General features: G+C 35.3%; 1 protein-coding gene across 9 annotated transcripts in view; it reads left to right on the top strand.

The window, feature by feature from the left end:
* The first annotated feature begins 988 nt into the window (after window positions 1-988).
* CadN (neural cadherin) overlaps window positions 989-16696 on the top strand; it is a 153989-nt gene continuing 138281 nt past the window's right edge. For 5 of the 9 annotated variants that reach the window (XR_016196537.1, XM_089258178.1, XM_089258180.1 and 2 more), the window contains exon 1: window positions 3176-3901. The gene's annotated coding sequence lies outside the window, so the exon portion shown is untranslated. Of the gene's footprint in view, window positions 1079-3175; window positions 3902-16696 lie in introns of those variants that run through there. The other 4 variants (XM_089258174.1, XM_089258176.1, XM_089258175.1 and 1 more) reach the window with 2 other exon arrangements.

The following is a 16696-nucleotide window of genomic DNA, read 5'->3' on the forward strand; positions in this document are numbered from 1 at the left end:
TTATTTTATATGCACAATTAAAAAATAAATAAATTAAATTATTCTATCTCAATAAAGTTGACTTTATCATTTCTTTTGCTTATATACATATTTTTATAAACATGAATAGATAGATGGAAAAATTTTAATTAATAGCACGAAATGTTTAATTAGTACTTTTTATTGATTATTAAATTTAAAAATATTAATAAATAATATATGTTTTAATATTAATTTTAATTTTTTTTTTTATTTTAAAGTAAACCATTTAAACAAACATTTCTGGTTTTTTTTTTTTTTTTTTTTTTTTTTTTTTAACTAAATTCATGTTTATTTTCTTAGCAATTTCATTTAACTTTGTCTTTCACACTTGATAGATAAAAATTAATATTTATATTAATTAATATTAATATCGTGTTAATTCATTGCCAGCTGACACAAATTGAACTATTTGATTCATCTGACCTTTTCTGGCTTTGAGTCATGGCTCAATTCTATTTGCATTTCGGCTAATCGCGCGATTTAACTGGCAATTCGTGTACCTGTCCGTTAGCTGCTAAACTTTTGCCAGCTGCTTAACTGTCAACAGCGCACAAACCCCCCCCTTTCCCCCTGCTTCAGTTTCAACTGTTTAGCTACTTTTACTTAGGTGCACATTTTAACTCCACAGCTTTGGGTTAATTAATTGCGTTCCTTTTAAATTTGAAATTAAAACAACCTTAACCCGAAACACACAGAGACTAAGCCGACAACCAACCAGCCGTACCAACCCCAACCCCTAGGTGTCACCCTCCTCTTCTTGCCTTATCACCGCTCAAGTATTGCCAAAACTTACGCATAGCTGGCGCTTAATTACAGGCATTCGTGGGTAACACACACACACACACACACGCACATGGCCTGTGCACCCTGTTTGCGGAGCGCCGCATGTTTCTCTGTCTTTGTGTTCCACTTTCCCAAAACGTTCCGCCTGCGCTCCTTGCCAGCGAGCAGCGACAAGTTCCACTCAGAATTCCGTTTGCTGGCGTCGCGTGCGGTGCGTTGCGTGTGTTTTTCTCGTCTCGTCTGATTGGAAAACGTGCGACGGGTTTCTTTGACGGTAACGGTACATCGTCTACGCGTGTGTGTGTGTGTGTGTTGCAGACTCCAGGACTCTGTGTGTGTGTGTGTGTGCATTTCCCACTTGGCGTGTTCCCATTTCGCTGCCAGCGGTTTTTCTTTTTTTCTCGCGGGTTACAATTTTTTTGGTGTCGTTTCTTCGGCTAACTTGGTTGAGTGTGTGTGTGAGGGTGTAGCGGTGTGTGTGTGTGTTTACTTCATCATATGGCGCGCATTTTGTGTGCTTCCTTCCCTTTGGCTTTGCCATTGCCTGGCAGCAGGGCCAACTTCCTGAGGCGTCATTTTTTTTTTATTTTTTTTTTATTTTTACTTCAGTTTCATATATATTTCTTCATTTATTTATTTTTTTTTTTTTGTTTTGCCCACGCGTTGATTTCATGCTAAATTTACCGACTTTATGCGAGCGTTTATTGTGTGCATAACTGTCGCTCATGGCCCCAGCCGAGTCCAACCCACCCCACCCCGCCCCGCCAGCGCTCCTCGCCCGAACTCTTTGAATAACTGCACATGGCACTCCACTGCACTGTAGATGTATATGCTTCATATAATATTGTGGCGAATTATAATTTTTAGCTCCGCTTTGCCTGGCGCTGCAGCTCCTCCTCGGTGTGTGTGTGTGCAGTCAAATGCAAATTTCATTTTATGTTTTTGCATTCATGCAAATCAGTATTTACGAGCAGAGCTTCGACTGCGCTTTTGACAGATGCTTTCTAACCGGACCGGGGTGTGGTTTACTCTCTGTGTGAAACAGTTAGATATGCTAGTTAGTGAGCTATATATATATATATAGGATACTTATAGATGAATTACAGTTAAGTTGACGAAAGTTGGGTACAGAGCAAAAGAGTTTTATGAGAACGTTATAAAGGATTATAGTTTCGTTGGCTGAAGGAATTGCTGATTAAGTTTAGAGGGCTTATGGCATGCCTCAATTTATGGCAAGTAGAATTATGGCATAATGGAAAGACCTGAGTAAAAATTAAAATTCTATGGCTTAGAAATATATTTTTATGGTAGTAGGGAAATTTTAGATTAGAAAAGAAATAAAGCCTGACCTCATATTTTTTCTATATATGTATATATATTTATTTTTAAATTTTTTAGATACATGTATTTTTTTATTTTTTTAACATTATTTCATTATTTTTGTTGTATTAATTTAATTAATTATTATTTTTTTTTTAAATTAATATATCACTTAATTATACCTTCTTTACAAAAAAATGTTTTTTTTTTTTTTTTTTTTTTTTTTTTTAGTTTTTAGCTTGGGTTTAATTTACACAATTATAGAAATATTTTAATATTTAAATGACAATATATTGAAGATATATTAAAATATTTTCCGATATTGAATATTCTGATATATTATACATTTTATATTGCTATTTTTTTTTTCAATACTTCATTCACTTGACAAAACTTTGTTTACCTTTAAGACCTCGACACCCTAAGCTATATTTCTTTACTAATTGCTGAGCGTACAAAATTCCAGCTGAGTCCCATTCAAAGCTATGAAAAACAGCTTCCCAACACTAGCTTGACGCAAGTAACTAAAAAGTAAGAAAATATAAATTGCATTTGAAGTGAGAACCTAGCGGAAACTCATGAAAATACAGGATATTACACAAATAATGATAAACGACAGCAACAAGAAGAAGACCAAAATATTTTCTATAGGCCAAAGCTGGGAGTAGTCTAAGTGGTATAAACGAAATGTAGGAAGTCAGGAAGTTTCATCTGCGGTTGGCATCAGACCTAACTGTGAATAACAGCAGGATGTGAGGATGTCCAAACAGATGATGAGCCTCGCTCTCACTCACTCTCACTTGCGTCGTCTCTCTCACTGACTCTCTATGCATGTCTAGCTCTCTCTCTCTCTCTGTGTGTAGCACACAGAGAGTCTAGTCTCTCGCTCGCCCTCTCTCTTTTTCTGTTTCTCTCTCAGTATTCCAATACGTTCTCGCTGCACAGAGAGCCACACACAATATGTCGAGTTTTTGGTGGTGGGAAATTTTCGGTCGAGCCTAGGCCGTGCTTTTCACATTTTCATCGGCTCTGAGGACTTTTCCAGACTGCTCGCCGCTCATTGTGTCGATTGAGTTGCTCGTGACAGGACAACGGTTGCGGATAGTCAAGAAATATATATATATGTATATAAATCCATACATATATATGTATATATATATATTGTTTGTTGAACGTTTTGGCTCTTAGAGCTGAGCATTAGCGCGCACCGACTGAATGCAAGGGATATTCAGACACACACCGACCCGGTCCTTTATTGTCGCCGCCCCACATAGTACATAGGCAAAACTTTGATACGCGTGTACGTGTGTGAGAGTGTGTACGTCGCGTCGCGTTCCGCGCGAGTGTGTGCATGTGTGTGCGTGTGCGTGCGTGAAAATGGGCACAGTGAAAAATTGTTAAACAAAATGCCAAAATAATTCCTATCACAAAAGTAAATCCATTCCCCAACTGCAGGAAATCGTAATACCAAAACACCGTTGGCAAAATCATAAATAGAAATTATCATATATATACATAAATATATATATGCGCGAGTGTGTGTATATGCATATACAAATTTGTGTCGTATATTGTGCATAATAAAAGAGGCAGCAATGGTGCCAGCCATTTGTGTTTAGCAGTGATTGCAAAACTAAACAAAGCGAACGGAAAAACTTCGCCGCACACTGAAAAGCAGCTAAAATCAAATAGCAAAGAAAGCAAAGAAAATCAATAATTTTTGGATTAGTAGCTGTTGTTTGGCATTTCGGCAAAAACTACGGACTCAAAACAAAACGTAAGCAATGAAAACAAACGCATTTTTAAAATAAAAAATATTTAATTTTATAAAATCGAGAAATTTATAGAAATTTCGTAAAGCGCGCCATGCGCTGGAGACAAAATTTCAACTGTAAATTTATTTTGTAAATTTTAAAATAAATTCAAATGAAATTAGACTGAAATACAGTTAAGTTTTAATTATTTTTGCTTTATTGAATTTAAAAAAAATATTAAATATTTATTTTACCTGTAGGAAGTGTGTAAAAAACTTAGAAAAAAATTCTACCAACTTTTAATGCGCTGTTTTATTATGTGTGTGTGTGTGTGTGTGTGTGTGTGTGTGTCTGTGTGTGTGTCTGTGCGCACAGTTGAGGTTAACACACCTTAGACATATACACACACACGTCACACACACACACATACACAGAGAGCGCTTTGGAGCTCGCTGCTCTTTTTCTCTCTCTCTCTCTCTAGCTCTCCTTCTCTTTGGCTCCAGTGCGTATGCAGCAATTTTTGGTCTGCTCCCCTTTTCGGCAGGAGGCATGAAAAATCGATCGATGCCGCCCCACTACAATTATGTGCGGCCGCCCAGTCCTTCCACGCCCCCTGCTCCCCTCGCTCCTCCTGCTGGCACTGGACGGACCCGGCTGCCGCGCTTATCAGCCAGGGGAAATACTCCGCTTGTAGTATGCGTACTATGCACAGGAATTGGCAGCACTGTCTGCAAAATTTCTACGACTACTACGTGCTATAGATGTGTGGGTGGGTGTGTGTGTGTGTGCTTTTTTTTTGTTGGGGTGCTTTTTGCGCAGAGAAGCGAAAGCGAAAGAGAGAGAGCGTAGCGTAGCGTTGGCTTTGCAGATTCTCTCTCTATGTCGTTGCTGCCATGTGCTGCACTTGTTCTTTGACATTTTTGCTTTAGCTTAGCTTTTCTTGCCGGTTTTCTGTTATTTGCTTTCTTGTTTGCTTTTGTCGCTACATTTGTGTGGTTTGAAAGAGACAGAGAGAGAGAGAGAGAGAGAGAGGGTGAGAAATTGGGTGAGACTGGGCAGAAAAGAGAGAGTTGGCTGCGCGGCTAGCGAATTAGTAGAAATCAATTGCATTTAAACGTTTTCTGTTTGTAAAAATAATAAATTATTTACAAATTATCAGCTATTATTTTCAAATTGTATGTCAAAAAAAAAAAAAAAAAAAAAAAACTGTTTGATTGAAAAATCGTATACAACAAAATTTAATAACTATAATTCAAAAGTCAATAATAACAGCAGCAACAACAACAACAACTTTAATCTAGCAATTTGCCAGCAATAATGTAATCAGTAAATTGCGTCTACACTTTGAAGCAACAGCAAACTAAAGAAAACTAAGAAAAAGTGAAAAAAGCGAAAGACAAGACGAAGATGCTTTAGGTTACGAAATAAAAAAATAAAGAAATAAAATTAATATATACATAAATCTACGTGCCAGTCAGAAAATAATAAAGCCGCGTCTGGCCAGCAGACGGCGGAGCATGAGCAAAGTGTGGCAGAGCACTATGCACAGTGGTACAGGATTGATAGCTATGGAAAGTTCATTAATTTGAAATAATTGGTACAAGAAATCTACAAGGGAATGACTGTCAAAGACTGAAAATCATTAAATATATTCAAAAGTATTAAAGATAGTTTAAGAAATCTAGTAATATTAATAAATAAACAAAATATTTACACAATTATTTCTTTAAGCAATCAATCTTAATAAATTAGTTAAAAATATTGTAATTATAATTTAATTATTTATTTTCTATAAATAGCAGGTATTATTGAGATTAATAATTAATAAATATTGAATAATAATTTAATTTTAATTCATATTCAATAATAATGAGTATAATACAATTTAATAATTAGCAAAAACAATGAAAATAAATAAAATATAATTATTAGCCAAATATTATAAATGAGAAAAACAGCATCAATAATTATTAATTGGCAAAAACATAAAATTAATTACTAGCCAAATATAATTTAAGTTTTTATGTTTTACTTTTCACATGAATTTTATCTAAATAGATTTCGAGGAGAAATATAATTTAAAGCAAAAAAACAAGTGAGTGGAAAAGGCACTGCATAAATTAATTCTTAATTAAAGCAATATTTCCATTTAATGCATAATAATATTTATTGTTAGTAAGGTCAATGAAGTACAAGCTTTAGCAACTCCAGAATGAATGAGAGAAAAAGAGAGAGAGATAGAGAAAAAAAAAATTTAAATTAAAGCAGCATTGTTTACATATTTCATATCTCAAGTCAAAGTTTGACAGTTCTAATATTGTTTGATATCTTCATAACAAAGAACTTTTAAATATATGCAACATTTGAGACTTATTTAATAATATTAGGAGCTCATGCCGTCAATTCCTATATAAGTATACGCTATAAATGTTTGCAATCTATCAAAGACCCGTAATAACTACTATTTATATGCATCACAAAACCTGTTTGACGCCCTCGGCAGCAACTTTGGCTCCACTGTGCTCCGTTTCATACCATTGACAGCCATTGGCAGCTGTGTTGATGTTATCGCCTTGGTCCACATCCAGCTAACCGCTAAGGGCTTTCAACGGTGTGGGAACCTTTAAGACAGTCAACAGCAAAAGCAACAACAACAACAGCAGCAACAACAATAGCTCAGGCTAAGACTTCTTGCCACCTCAAAGCTTTGCTTATTCTTGGCCAAGTCAATATAATTGACTTATCTGCTGCATTGCCATGCTCCAAGTTCTTTCGAAGAGGTCTCTGCGCTGCGGTTGGAGTTCGACATAATAAAACTCGCCGGCCTCGTATTTGACTTATTGCGGTCGGAACTGGACGTTGCAGCGAAAAAAAAAAAAAAAAATTCATTCAACTGCGGCGCGAAAGAAACGACAACAGAAAAAAAAATTATATAAAAAGAATGAAAGAAAAAATGTGAAAGAAACACGTGAAATATTGGGTCATAACTATTGATTGGCTTTGCCGCTGGCTCTGGCTCTGCCGCTGCGGTCAAATTGAAAGCAAAAAGTAAATAAACAATAACGAAACGAACCTTTTTGTTGTATGCAAAATATGCTTGGACTGCCAGGGAGATCAGGTCTATGGACGATGCTCGATTTCCTTCTGGGTGCCGCAGCCTCGCAGCCATAATAATTATCATTCATGCCGCATAATAATATGCAGTTAATTTTTTATGCCATTCGCCATCTTCTGTCTATCTCCATCTCTTTCCTTCTCTAATTGTCTATATCAAATTCAGTTATGTGATACGCAATTTTCCACTCAAGCGACAAGTCAAGCCGCAAATGCAATTTGTTTGAACCCTCACCCAAAGTTTAGCTGCGGCACGTCTCGGGCATTCGTTATGCTGGAATTGTTTTTATAGCGAATGTAATTTTCCTTATTGTTTACATTTGCAAAGACAACAACAACAACAATAACAATATCTATATCTATAAAGTATAATTTAATTTGGTGTGCGACCTAGCAGAAGAATTTTCAAGATGCGTCACGCAGAAATTTGCATTACGTTCACAATTCGTGTGAGCAAAATCTTTAAAAGCCAATTTCTGTTATTGCTGAGAATGTACAAAAGCATATCAAAAGTTATAAGGTATAGTTAAATAATCACATATAATATTAAGGTATAAAATTGTATATCAACGTTATCGAATTATGATATAAATATTTATTTTAGCCCACAAATTCAATATTTATTTTTGATTATACTTTTATATGCATACATTGGAATCATATTTTAGCTTGATCAAAGAGAAATGTATGCATATCTATCCTCTTAAATATTAAAAAAGAATTACTTACATATTTACGATACAGAAAAATAGAAAAAGTATTTATAAATAAAAAAAATTTTAAACAATTTTTTTTTCTTTAATGTATAAAAATTTAATTAACAAAGACAACAAAACTGTGCCAAAAATAGAAAACAATTCATGTTTTTAAATCTCTAAAATCTTATGAAAAGGAAAAAAAAATGATGTGAAAAATTAAATAATAAGTTGGGTATTAAAAATACACAAAAATATTTTTCAATTCGATAAATAAGAGTATATGACATATATATTATTATAATTTACTTTATTTATTTATTATTATTTTATGTAGTTTTTATTTATTTATGTATTTTGAGCTTTCAACCTCATATCTCTTCCCTCATCTTCCATCGTATTATTGCCCCATAAAGTCACACTATTGTTGAAATTGTAAAAAAAGAAACTAAAATCTTTTATAGTTCAGAAATTTCTTCCAAAAATTCCTGCCATATCCACAGCATCTTCATACATATTTATTTACGCTTTAGCATTTTTAATTTTATGTGCTGTTTGACATTCGTCTGTTTCGGTATTTCGCTTGGTTATTCCAAAGGCCTGAGTTGTCCATATTTAATGCCAATAAATCTTTGTTTGCCTGCTGTCCATACGTCTCTCTCTCTCTCTCGTTCTCTCTTGCTCGTCTTCTTTCTTTTTGGTGTTGTTTTTGTTTGGCCTGCACGCCTTCTGTGCGCCTTGTGGTCGCCTCTTTGAGGCTGGCGCAATAAAATAAAAGTCTTTATGAATGAAATTTCAACTTAATGCATTCGTCTCGACCGCTGCGCTGTCCACATATGTGAGCCGCATGTTCCCAACTCGCAGTTTGCAGTTTCCAGTTTTTCGGTTCTCATCTCAGCAGCTCAACATCTTGGAAATGTGTCGCTTTGGCATATCTCCTCTCAATCCTCTGGCCATTTGCTTATTTCGAAAATATGCAATAAATTTGCTTGGTTTTCTTCCATGTTTTGTTGTCTAATGGAATTTCATAACATTTGCATTGCCAACATCCGCTTCAAATGCAAGCGAAGGCCTCATTTAGAGTCAAACACCCCCAATTTGCATTGCCCTGCCTACATTTATTTTTTACTCTGCATTTTTTTTAATGCATTTTCCGCTGCATTCCGTTGCTAATTGACGACAATTAAAATTTATTAGCTCGCAACAGCAATTAAACGCAAGACCCGCACGCAATTTGCAACGCTCAAGAGATGATTTTAAAATGCTCGACAAAAATTTGATGACATGCGGTTGGCTTTAGGGCCTAACATAATAGATAAATCCATTTTAGCATCAATGATTCTATGAAAAAATAGTTTTATATGTGTGATTATAGCTGCTAATGTATGGTTATATGTCTTATGTGGAGACTACATTCTTTTTTGCATCATAAGTATAACAATAGATTGTTCACAACTTTATTTGAAATAATTTTCTATCAGAATTCTAGCAAATATATATACCTGATATTGCTATAAAAAATAATATAGACCCAAATGTATATACATATATACCAGCTTTCATTAAGAGTCATTGTTTTCCACAACGCCATGCTATGCTATTAACAGCATTATGTTAATAACATAACTCCAACTGCTGCTACTGATTCTCGTTACTCGTTCCAATTGCTCCCAGATCTTTTACCTTTTTAACCCTTCATATCTCATTTACGACTAACATAAAGAACGAAGAGCACAGCTTATCACATATAATAAAGAAAATTAACTTAGGATTCCAAATCTTTTATCTATCGTCGTCGCCTCGATTCGAAGCTGAACATAGCCCAAAAATTAATCGATTTATTTATTCTATGTTCTTTATTTCTTTGATACAGAATATTAAAAAAATATATTATATGTATACATATATATATTTAAGATTTTTTGCTTTATTAATTAAACTTTTATTTTTAAAAATTATTTTTAAAATTTCCTTTCCTTACATCAAATTGTTGCACAACTAGCAGAGCTCTGCAAAGCATTTCTGGTTCGAGTCTTTGTCTTATTATACGAAATTTATAACGTGCCTGGCGCAAAGTCTTATTAATTAAAGTCTCTTTCATAAATTTCGAAGCTTTATGTACTATATAAAGCTTGGGCTCTTTGTTCGTCTCGAATGTTGAGTGCAGTGAATGCGTTGGGCTCTGGTCAGGGCGCAGCCAGTGGGCAATCAATCAAACTTAAGTGGCTGCAGCATGCGGCAGCTTGAGATGGCAGCCGGCATTAGCAGCTAATCTGCATATTGTGTCAAATGGAAAATATGCATCAACAGCAGCCGCATCAGCAGCAGCCGCAGTTGGACTTGGAGTTTATTTATTCATCAAGTGGCACTTGCAACAAATTGGCAGCAGTTGCAGCTGGGCGCTAAATGAAAGCTGCGGGTCGCCAAAGTTTAGCCAAGAAGACAAAGAGAGGCGAGAATTAACACTGCGCTACACAAGACGAGGAAGACAAACCGAACGAAGCGAAAAAAATCAAATGAAAATCAATAGAAATTGCAACCCCAAGCAAAAATCATAGTTTGCCCAAAGGCAAAGAGACTTTGAACCGGGTGATTGCCCTCTTTGCCGGCTCTGCGGTTGTATTAGAGGATGTGCCGCCTATATAGATAAATATATATATGTGTGTGTGTGTCTGTCTGTCTGTCTAACTCAGCTTCCTTTTGCCTGGCAGCACAATTCACATGTGATATTTATGTGCGCTCGCGCGTCGCATCCTTTTTATTGTACTCTACAGCAGGGTGGCAATAGAGAGAGAGAAAGAGGGTTGGAGTGGGGTAGCGGGTGATAGAGCGGGGGTAGCACCAGGCAGGAGCCTGGCGACGACAAATAGCAACCTGAGTGTGTGCGGCAATACTTGTGACAAATCTGAAAGAGAAGGAAATTAAAAAAAAAAAAAATTATGAGTGGTTGCCACACACGCACACACACACTGACATCCCTAGGGTAGCGTACAGCCGGCAAAAAAAAAAAAAAAAGACTGAACTCCGGGTGCTATAAAAATGTAAAATTCATTCAGAACAGCCGCAACAACAAAGAAATGACAGCAACAGCGTGACTGCGCATAAATACGTGAACAAAACAGAAAGAGAAGGAGGGTTGACAGAGTGAGTGGAAGAGTGAGAGAGAGAGAGAGGTAAGGGAGAAAGAGTTGGGCAAAAGTTGGCTACGAGCAGCAGCACTGCAGATAATCAATGGAATTGCCAAAGGACAACGGCAAAATGTTGGTGCAGAGTGCAGCGAGCAGAGTGTCAATGTGTGAGTGTGTGTGTGTGTGAAAAGCTCAGGATAAATGTACTACTTAGAACAGGAAGAGATTTTTTAGTGGGGCGTAGCGCAAGTGCTTAAGGAAGAGAAGTCCATTTATCTATATTATAAACTGCGGCAGACGGGGCTTAAAAAAGAAATGAAACGAATATGAACTAAATTAGTGCTTGAAAGCATTTTGTAATTGATGTCTCATATACATAGTTATGCAGAAAATTTAGTCTATATGTTTAGCATGGCAAGGAATTTAAACTAAGACTCGATAGGAATATGTTAAAATTAAAATATATATGCATTGTCTTAATACTAAAATTTTCTGCTTACAATAATACTCTTTAATGTATTAAAATATATAAAATTAAAAAATAAAAATAAATAAATAAGTATAAAAACTGGAAAAGTTTTTAGAAATATTTAAATAGTTATTCTTAATTCCACTTATACTTTTTTATATATTTTTATTTAATAAAAAATGTTTGTTAATATTTCTTAAAGATTTAATATTAAACTTTTAAACTTTTTTTTTTTTTTCCATATTTAATATTTTTTATTTTTAATTTTTAATTTTTTTTTTTTTTTTTTTTTTTGTTTGTTTACACATTTATAATTTTACTATTTTCTCAATTAGCTACAAAAATAAATAACTATTTTCATAAAATCTAAAATGAATCCATGTGAATATTTCAATTGGGCCAGCTGCTGCTAACATTTCCCCTTGGCTGTACGACAGTTATGTGTGTATTTATTTAGGGCTCTCATCTGGATATTTTACTTTATTGGGGTATTTTACTTTAAATTCGCACGATTATTTTCATTTCAATATATGTATGTATATAGTAGATGGCGACAATTAATTGCTGCAAGCGGCCTCGATTTTCAATTAAATTACGGCGCTGGGCTTTTGTTGGGATTACATCACAAATAAACACGCAGCCAAATGGAATGCAAACAAAGTGCTCTATAAAAATGCAAATATTTAACCTTGATGCTAGTTGCACAATGCGGCACACGGCGAGAATGCAACCCCTGCACATGCAACATGCCCACACATATGGGTGTGAGCGAGCGTGTGTTGCAAGTTGAATGGCCTTTTTAACTGTTATGCAGCCTGTCGCCGCCTCCCCCTTGGCATACCTAGAGCAAAAGGCATTCACATTCGCATTCGTATTGATTTGAGGCGAGGCGAGGCGCGGCTAGTCGCATTTTTGTTTTCTGCTGTTGCGTTCTACTTTTGCTTGCTTTGTGCATTTTCTTTTTGTTTAAATTCAATTTTAGTGCATTGCACTTTTTGCGACGCGCCGGAAGTGCGGCCTGCCAGCGACAGAGGGCGAAAGGTGGCAGCGTGAGCAACGGGGGCAATATACAGGGGCGACATGTGGAGGAAGAGAGAGCGAGAGAGAGGGAGAGAGACAGAGGGGTAGACTGGCAGACAGACAGTTGCAGTCATAGTCATAGCTGTTGCTCTTGTTGCTGTTGTTGTTGTTGCTCTTGTTGCTGTTGTTGTTGTTATTGTTTTGGGCACATTGCCAGCAGTTGCTCTTGCCATGTATTGCTGCACTTGGGATAGCCCCCGAAGTTCAGACTTATTTCTCATTTGTGTATACCCTGTCGTATTTGGGTAATTCTTGATTGGGGTACTTAAAGGCGTTGCCAAGACATGTAACAGGCAAAAGTTATATGAGCTGCAATTGTATACCCTGTATATGTGGGTATATTAGCGTGTGACTCCGAATGATTGACTCGGAATGATCATAATGAAATGAAACCTCTCATAAAACAATTAAATTAACTGAAAAAAAATATACGTAGAAATGTATAACCCTATTTAGGAAATTCTTAACGTGCTTAATTTAGTTTTCTTTATCACCAAAAATTGACACATATTTGAAAATGATATTTTTTGGCCGATGCAAATATTTATAGAAAGCACTAAGCATAAGAGAAACAACAGAACTTTTTACTCGTATAATTTATAATAACATATAATAATATATATTATTTATATATGAAGTAAAAAGGAAATTATATATAAAAGGAACTAACTTAAGGTTTATGTTAGAAATTTAAAAAAAAAAAAAAATAAATAAAATAAAATCCATTTGATTTAAAAATATTTCAATAACAATATAAAATTTTTTTCATATTACGCATTTCTTTGTCCACCCAAATTTAGTATACAATTAAAGCTACATTTTTGTACATTTCTCCTCATTTATTTTGCATATCCACAATTCCTATAAATTTCTTTCCCAAGGCATATCTGTCAGTCGTGTTTCCCTCTCTGTGCTTTGCCGTCTTTTATTTTTTTTTGGCACATTTCACGCTTGAGTCAACAGCTCAGCAACAAAGTCGGAGCGACGTAAATAGCAACAAACAACAACAAACAAATTTCTATAGCTTCTTCCGAAGAAGCCTTTCAAATCGATGCATGTTCCCTTGTGGTGCTCTGAGCGTTGCATGTAAAACGCAATGCATATCCGAAAAATTACTTAATTCCATTGTTGAAACAATGTAATCAGCTATTGGCCAAGTTTTGCTGTTGCCGCTCTTTTGGCCCTAATGGAACTCAATGGAATTTGCTAGAGGCACGCAAAGAGATTCGCTTTGTTTTTGTTTTTTGTTTTTTTTTGCAACTGTCTGCAAATTTAATTAAGGTATTACCTCTAGTCAACACCTTGCAGGCGTTCGCATTCGGACATTATGATCAGAGAATGTGCAAAAGAAATAAAGTTAATTTCCAGCTTCCAGGAAAGCATTTAAGAGGCGGCACAAGCTAAACGGCGAGGAGGAGCCCGAGAGGGCTGCCTGTGTTCCTTAGTTTTCATACCAATTTAATTGCTTCGCTCAGATATGGAGCTAAAGGCACATTTTGATCAACCAAATTGTGATTACACAGACAAAGAGAATGAACGAGAGAGAGAGAGCGAGAGAGAGAATGCGAGGCAAACAGAGCACAAGACCCGAGGGGGCGTCAGTTAATGAGCTTATAATGGAAATTGTTTCGCATACCAACAAATAGAAGCTCAAATTATAAATAATGTAATTAGCAAAGAGCTTTGTTCTGCCTCTAATTACACAATGTTATGCTAAACAGTTTGTTTTACTTAAATGCAAAATAATATACGATTTATTTGAGTAAATTATAGGAAAATCGATAGTCAAAGAGAAGGGAAATGAACAATGAAGCAATTAGATATATAAACTGATTGAAATTGTTGTTGTATCTTGTATATTATTCATAAATTGTTGACAGCTTGAGTTTTTAAGAGAGAAACTAATGATAGAAACAAAAAATATCTTCTGAAAAAAAAAAATAAATAAATAAAAAATAAAAATAAATAAATGAAAATAAAAGATATAATTTTTTTAAAATTATTAATTATTGTTTTTTATTTTAATTTTTAATATTTACATAATTGCCTTTAGTGAATTTATTATGGGCAGACGATCGTTACGATTATATACATTAAATAATAAATAATAATAAACGATTATATAAATTTAAAAATAAATAATAATAATAAGTGATTAAATAAAATCATATTAAATTACGCTCAAAAATTATATTAGCTCATATTAAACCATGCAACTATAATTAAACATATTTATAAATATATATAATATTAAAGAACGCTTATATGTGTATATGAGAAAATTTGCTCGCCTTTATCTCTATGAAATTATATAATCAAGATATATTTCTTTATTTAACTATATAATATACAAAAATAATAATACAATATAAATAAAACTAGCTTCATAAAATGTTTTTCAATAAAACAAAATGTTTTTAGACTAGCCTTGATTTATTAATAATTACAATATCTTTTTCTTTTTTTTAATAAACATAAACAACTTGAGCAATTCAATTCAATTTACAGTGGCTGCTGATAGTCTGAGCCTTTAAGACTAGTTTATGATATGTAATTATGATTCAAGTTGAACGTTTTTCATATTATATATTCAAATCTGACCATAAAGAGTTGAGCTAGCATTACTATATCAGTCTTATGTGCAAGCTGTAAATGTACACAAACAAACAAACCCACATAAATAGGTGCTTAGCTCGCAACTGCCATTAAACAGGCTGAACAGCAGAGCAGACTAGAGCAGAGCAGAGTAGAGCTAAAAAAAAATAAAGCGAGTCTCTTGGTCTGGGGCCAATCGTAAGCGGCTTAGCGACTCAGTTATCATTAGCGCTGAATTTCCAATTAGTGTGCTCGCTGCATATGCTGCAATGTGGGCGTGTCGGCAAATGTTGTTAACACATAATTTGTGGGCTACCTGCTGCCAGACGCACAGGAGTCGCCGTTGCGTCGTATCGTCTTACCTGTGCGTGCTGCTCAGGTAGAGGTGCCTTGACTTGAGTTGACTTCAGCTACTGTGTTTACCCAGACGATGGGCAGTTTTTTTTCTTTTCTGGGTTTTGTTTTTGCTGCTGTGTTCGCGAGTTTCTGGAAGCGCCTTGATATGCAAATATTTGCCACTGCATTGTGCAGGCCGCGCTGTGCTCTGGATTTTGTTTGAAAGAAAAGAGAGAAGTGCGTAATGGCTTTATTTATGCGCACGCTGCACGACGCGGCCAGACAATGGGCCCCGCGGCGCAATTCGGCCAATATTTGCATGAAGAAGAAGAAGCAGAACGAGGATCCGCTGCCTCTTGGCTTATTTGTTTAACTGGCGAGATTTTTGTTGATGTTCAACTCCTTTTGGCAAGTGTTGACGTGGCTTGCAGGCCATAAATATGAATTGCTTTAATCAGTTTTCGCTGAATTGTATAGATTGCAAGTGTATGCTCATATATCATCTGAATTTAAATAGCCACAGCGAGCGCACAGCTCAATTAATCATTGTCTTGAAAGAGGGAGAGAGAGAGAGAGAGAGAGAGAGCCAGAGAGTGAGAGAGAATGAGGCGAGACATGTTCCTGCCAGTCCAATTCATGTTTGATGAAGCACCTCGTAGCGGAAATAATGGGCGACCCTCTGTCGCAGTTCGTTTCCCTTATGCCCAAATACAGGCGCGCTCAACCTCAATATTTACCCTCGCCTAGCTAGGAGGAGCCGCTTTCTATTTATTTTCAAATGTGGTTGACTACCTGAACATGTGTGTCTGCGTGTGTGCGTTGGGATTTGTGAGCAGATTTGCTCGCCCCTTTAGGGCTTTTCACATGCGCATTGTGCGTCCGATTGTGAGTGCCACGCGCTACAGCAACAAAAAAAAGAAGCAGAATAAATACAAGAAATCCTTTTGACAGGACCTCGTGTGCGCGTCGTCGCCTTTGATAAAGTGTGCTTGAATATTTTATGCCCTGCAAAAACAGACACAATATATGCTAGTGTGTGTGTGTGTGTGTTTGGGTCCTCTATTGTATGCTTTAAATTGCCTGCTAAATGCTTAGTTTCAATTTACATAATATATCTATTCTCTTAGGGGTTGCACCCGCAGTTTTTATTTAGGAAACAAAAAAAAAAAAAACCTAATTTTGTATAATTTAATAAACATTTTTTTGTTGTTGTTCATTAATTCGATTCGAGGAAAAGGATGTAGACCAGTTTGTTGAACTTTGAAAGGGTTGGCTTTAAATTTCGAAAAACTATTTTTCAAATGAGCCCACATAGAAATAATAAAAATATGATAAATATGTAAATGGAGGAAATTCCTAGGAAACTTACAATTTTTTACAATTATTTATTTTCGTCATAAC

The sequence above is a fragment of the Drosophila navojoa genome, chromosome 3 (assembly GCF_054131105.1).
Source record: "Drosophila navojoa isolate 15081-1374.11 chromosome 3, UAZ_NAV_1.0, whole genome shotgun sequence".
Classification (NCBI taxonomy): domain Eukaryota; kingdom Metazoa; phylum Arthropoda; class Insecta; order Diptera; family Drosophilidae; genus Drosophila; species Drosophila navojoa.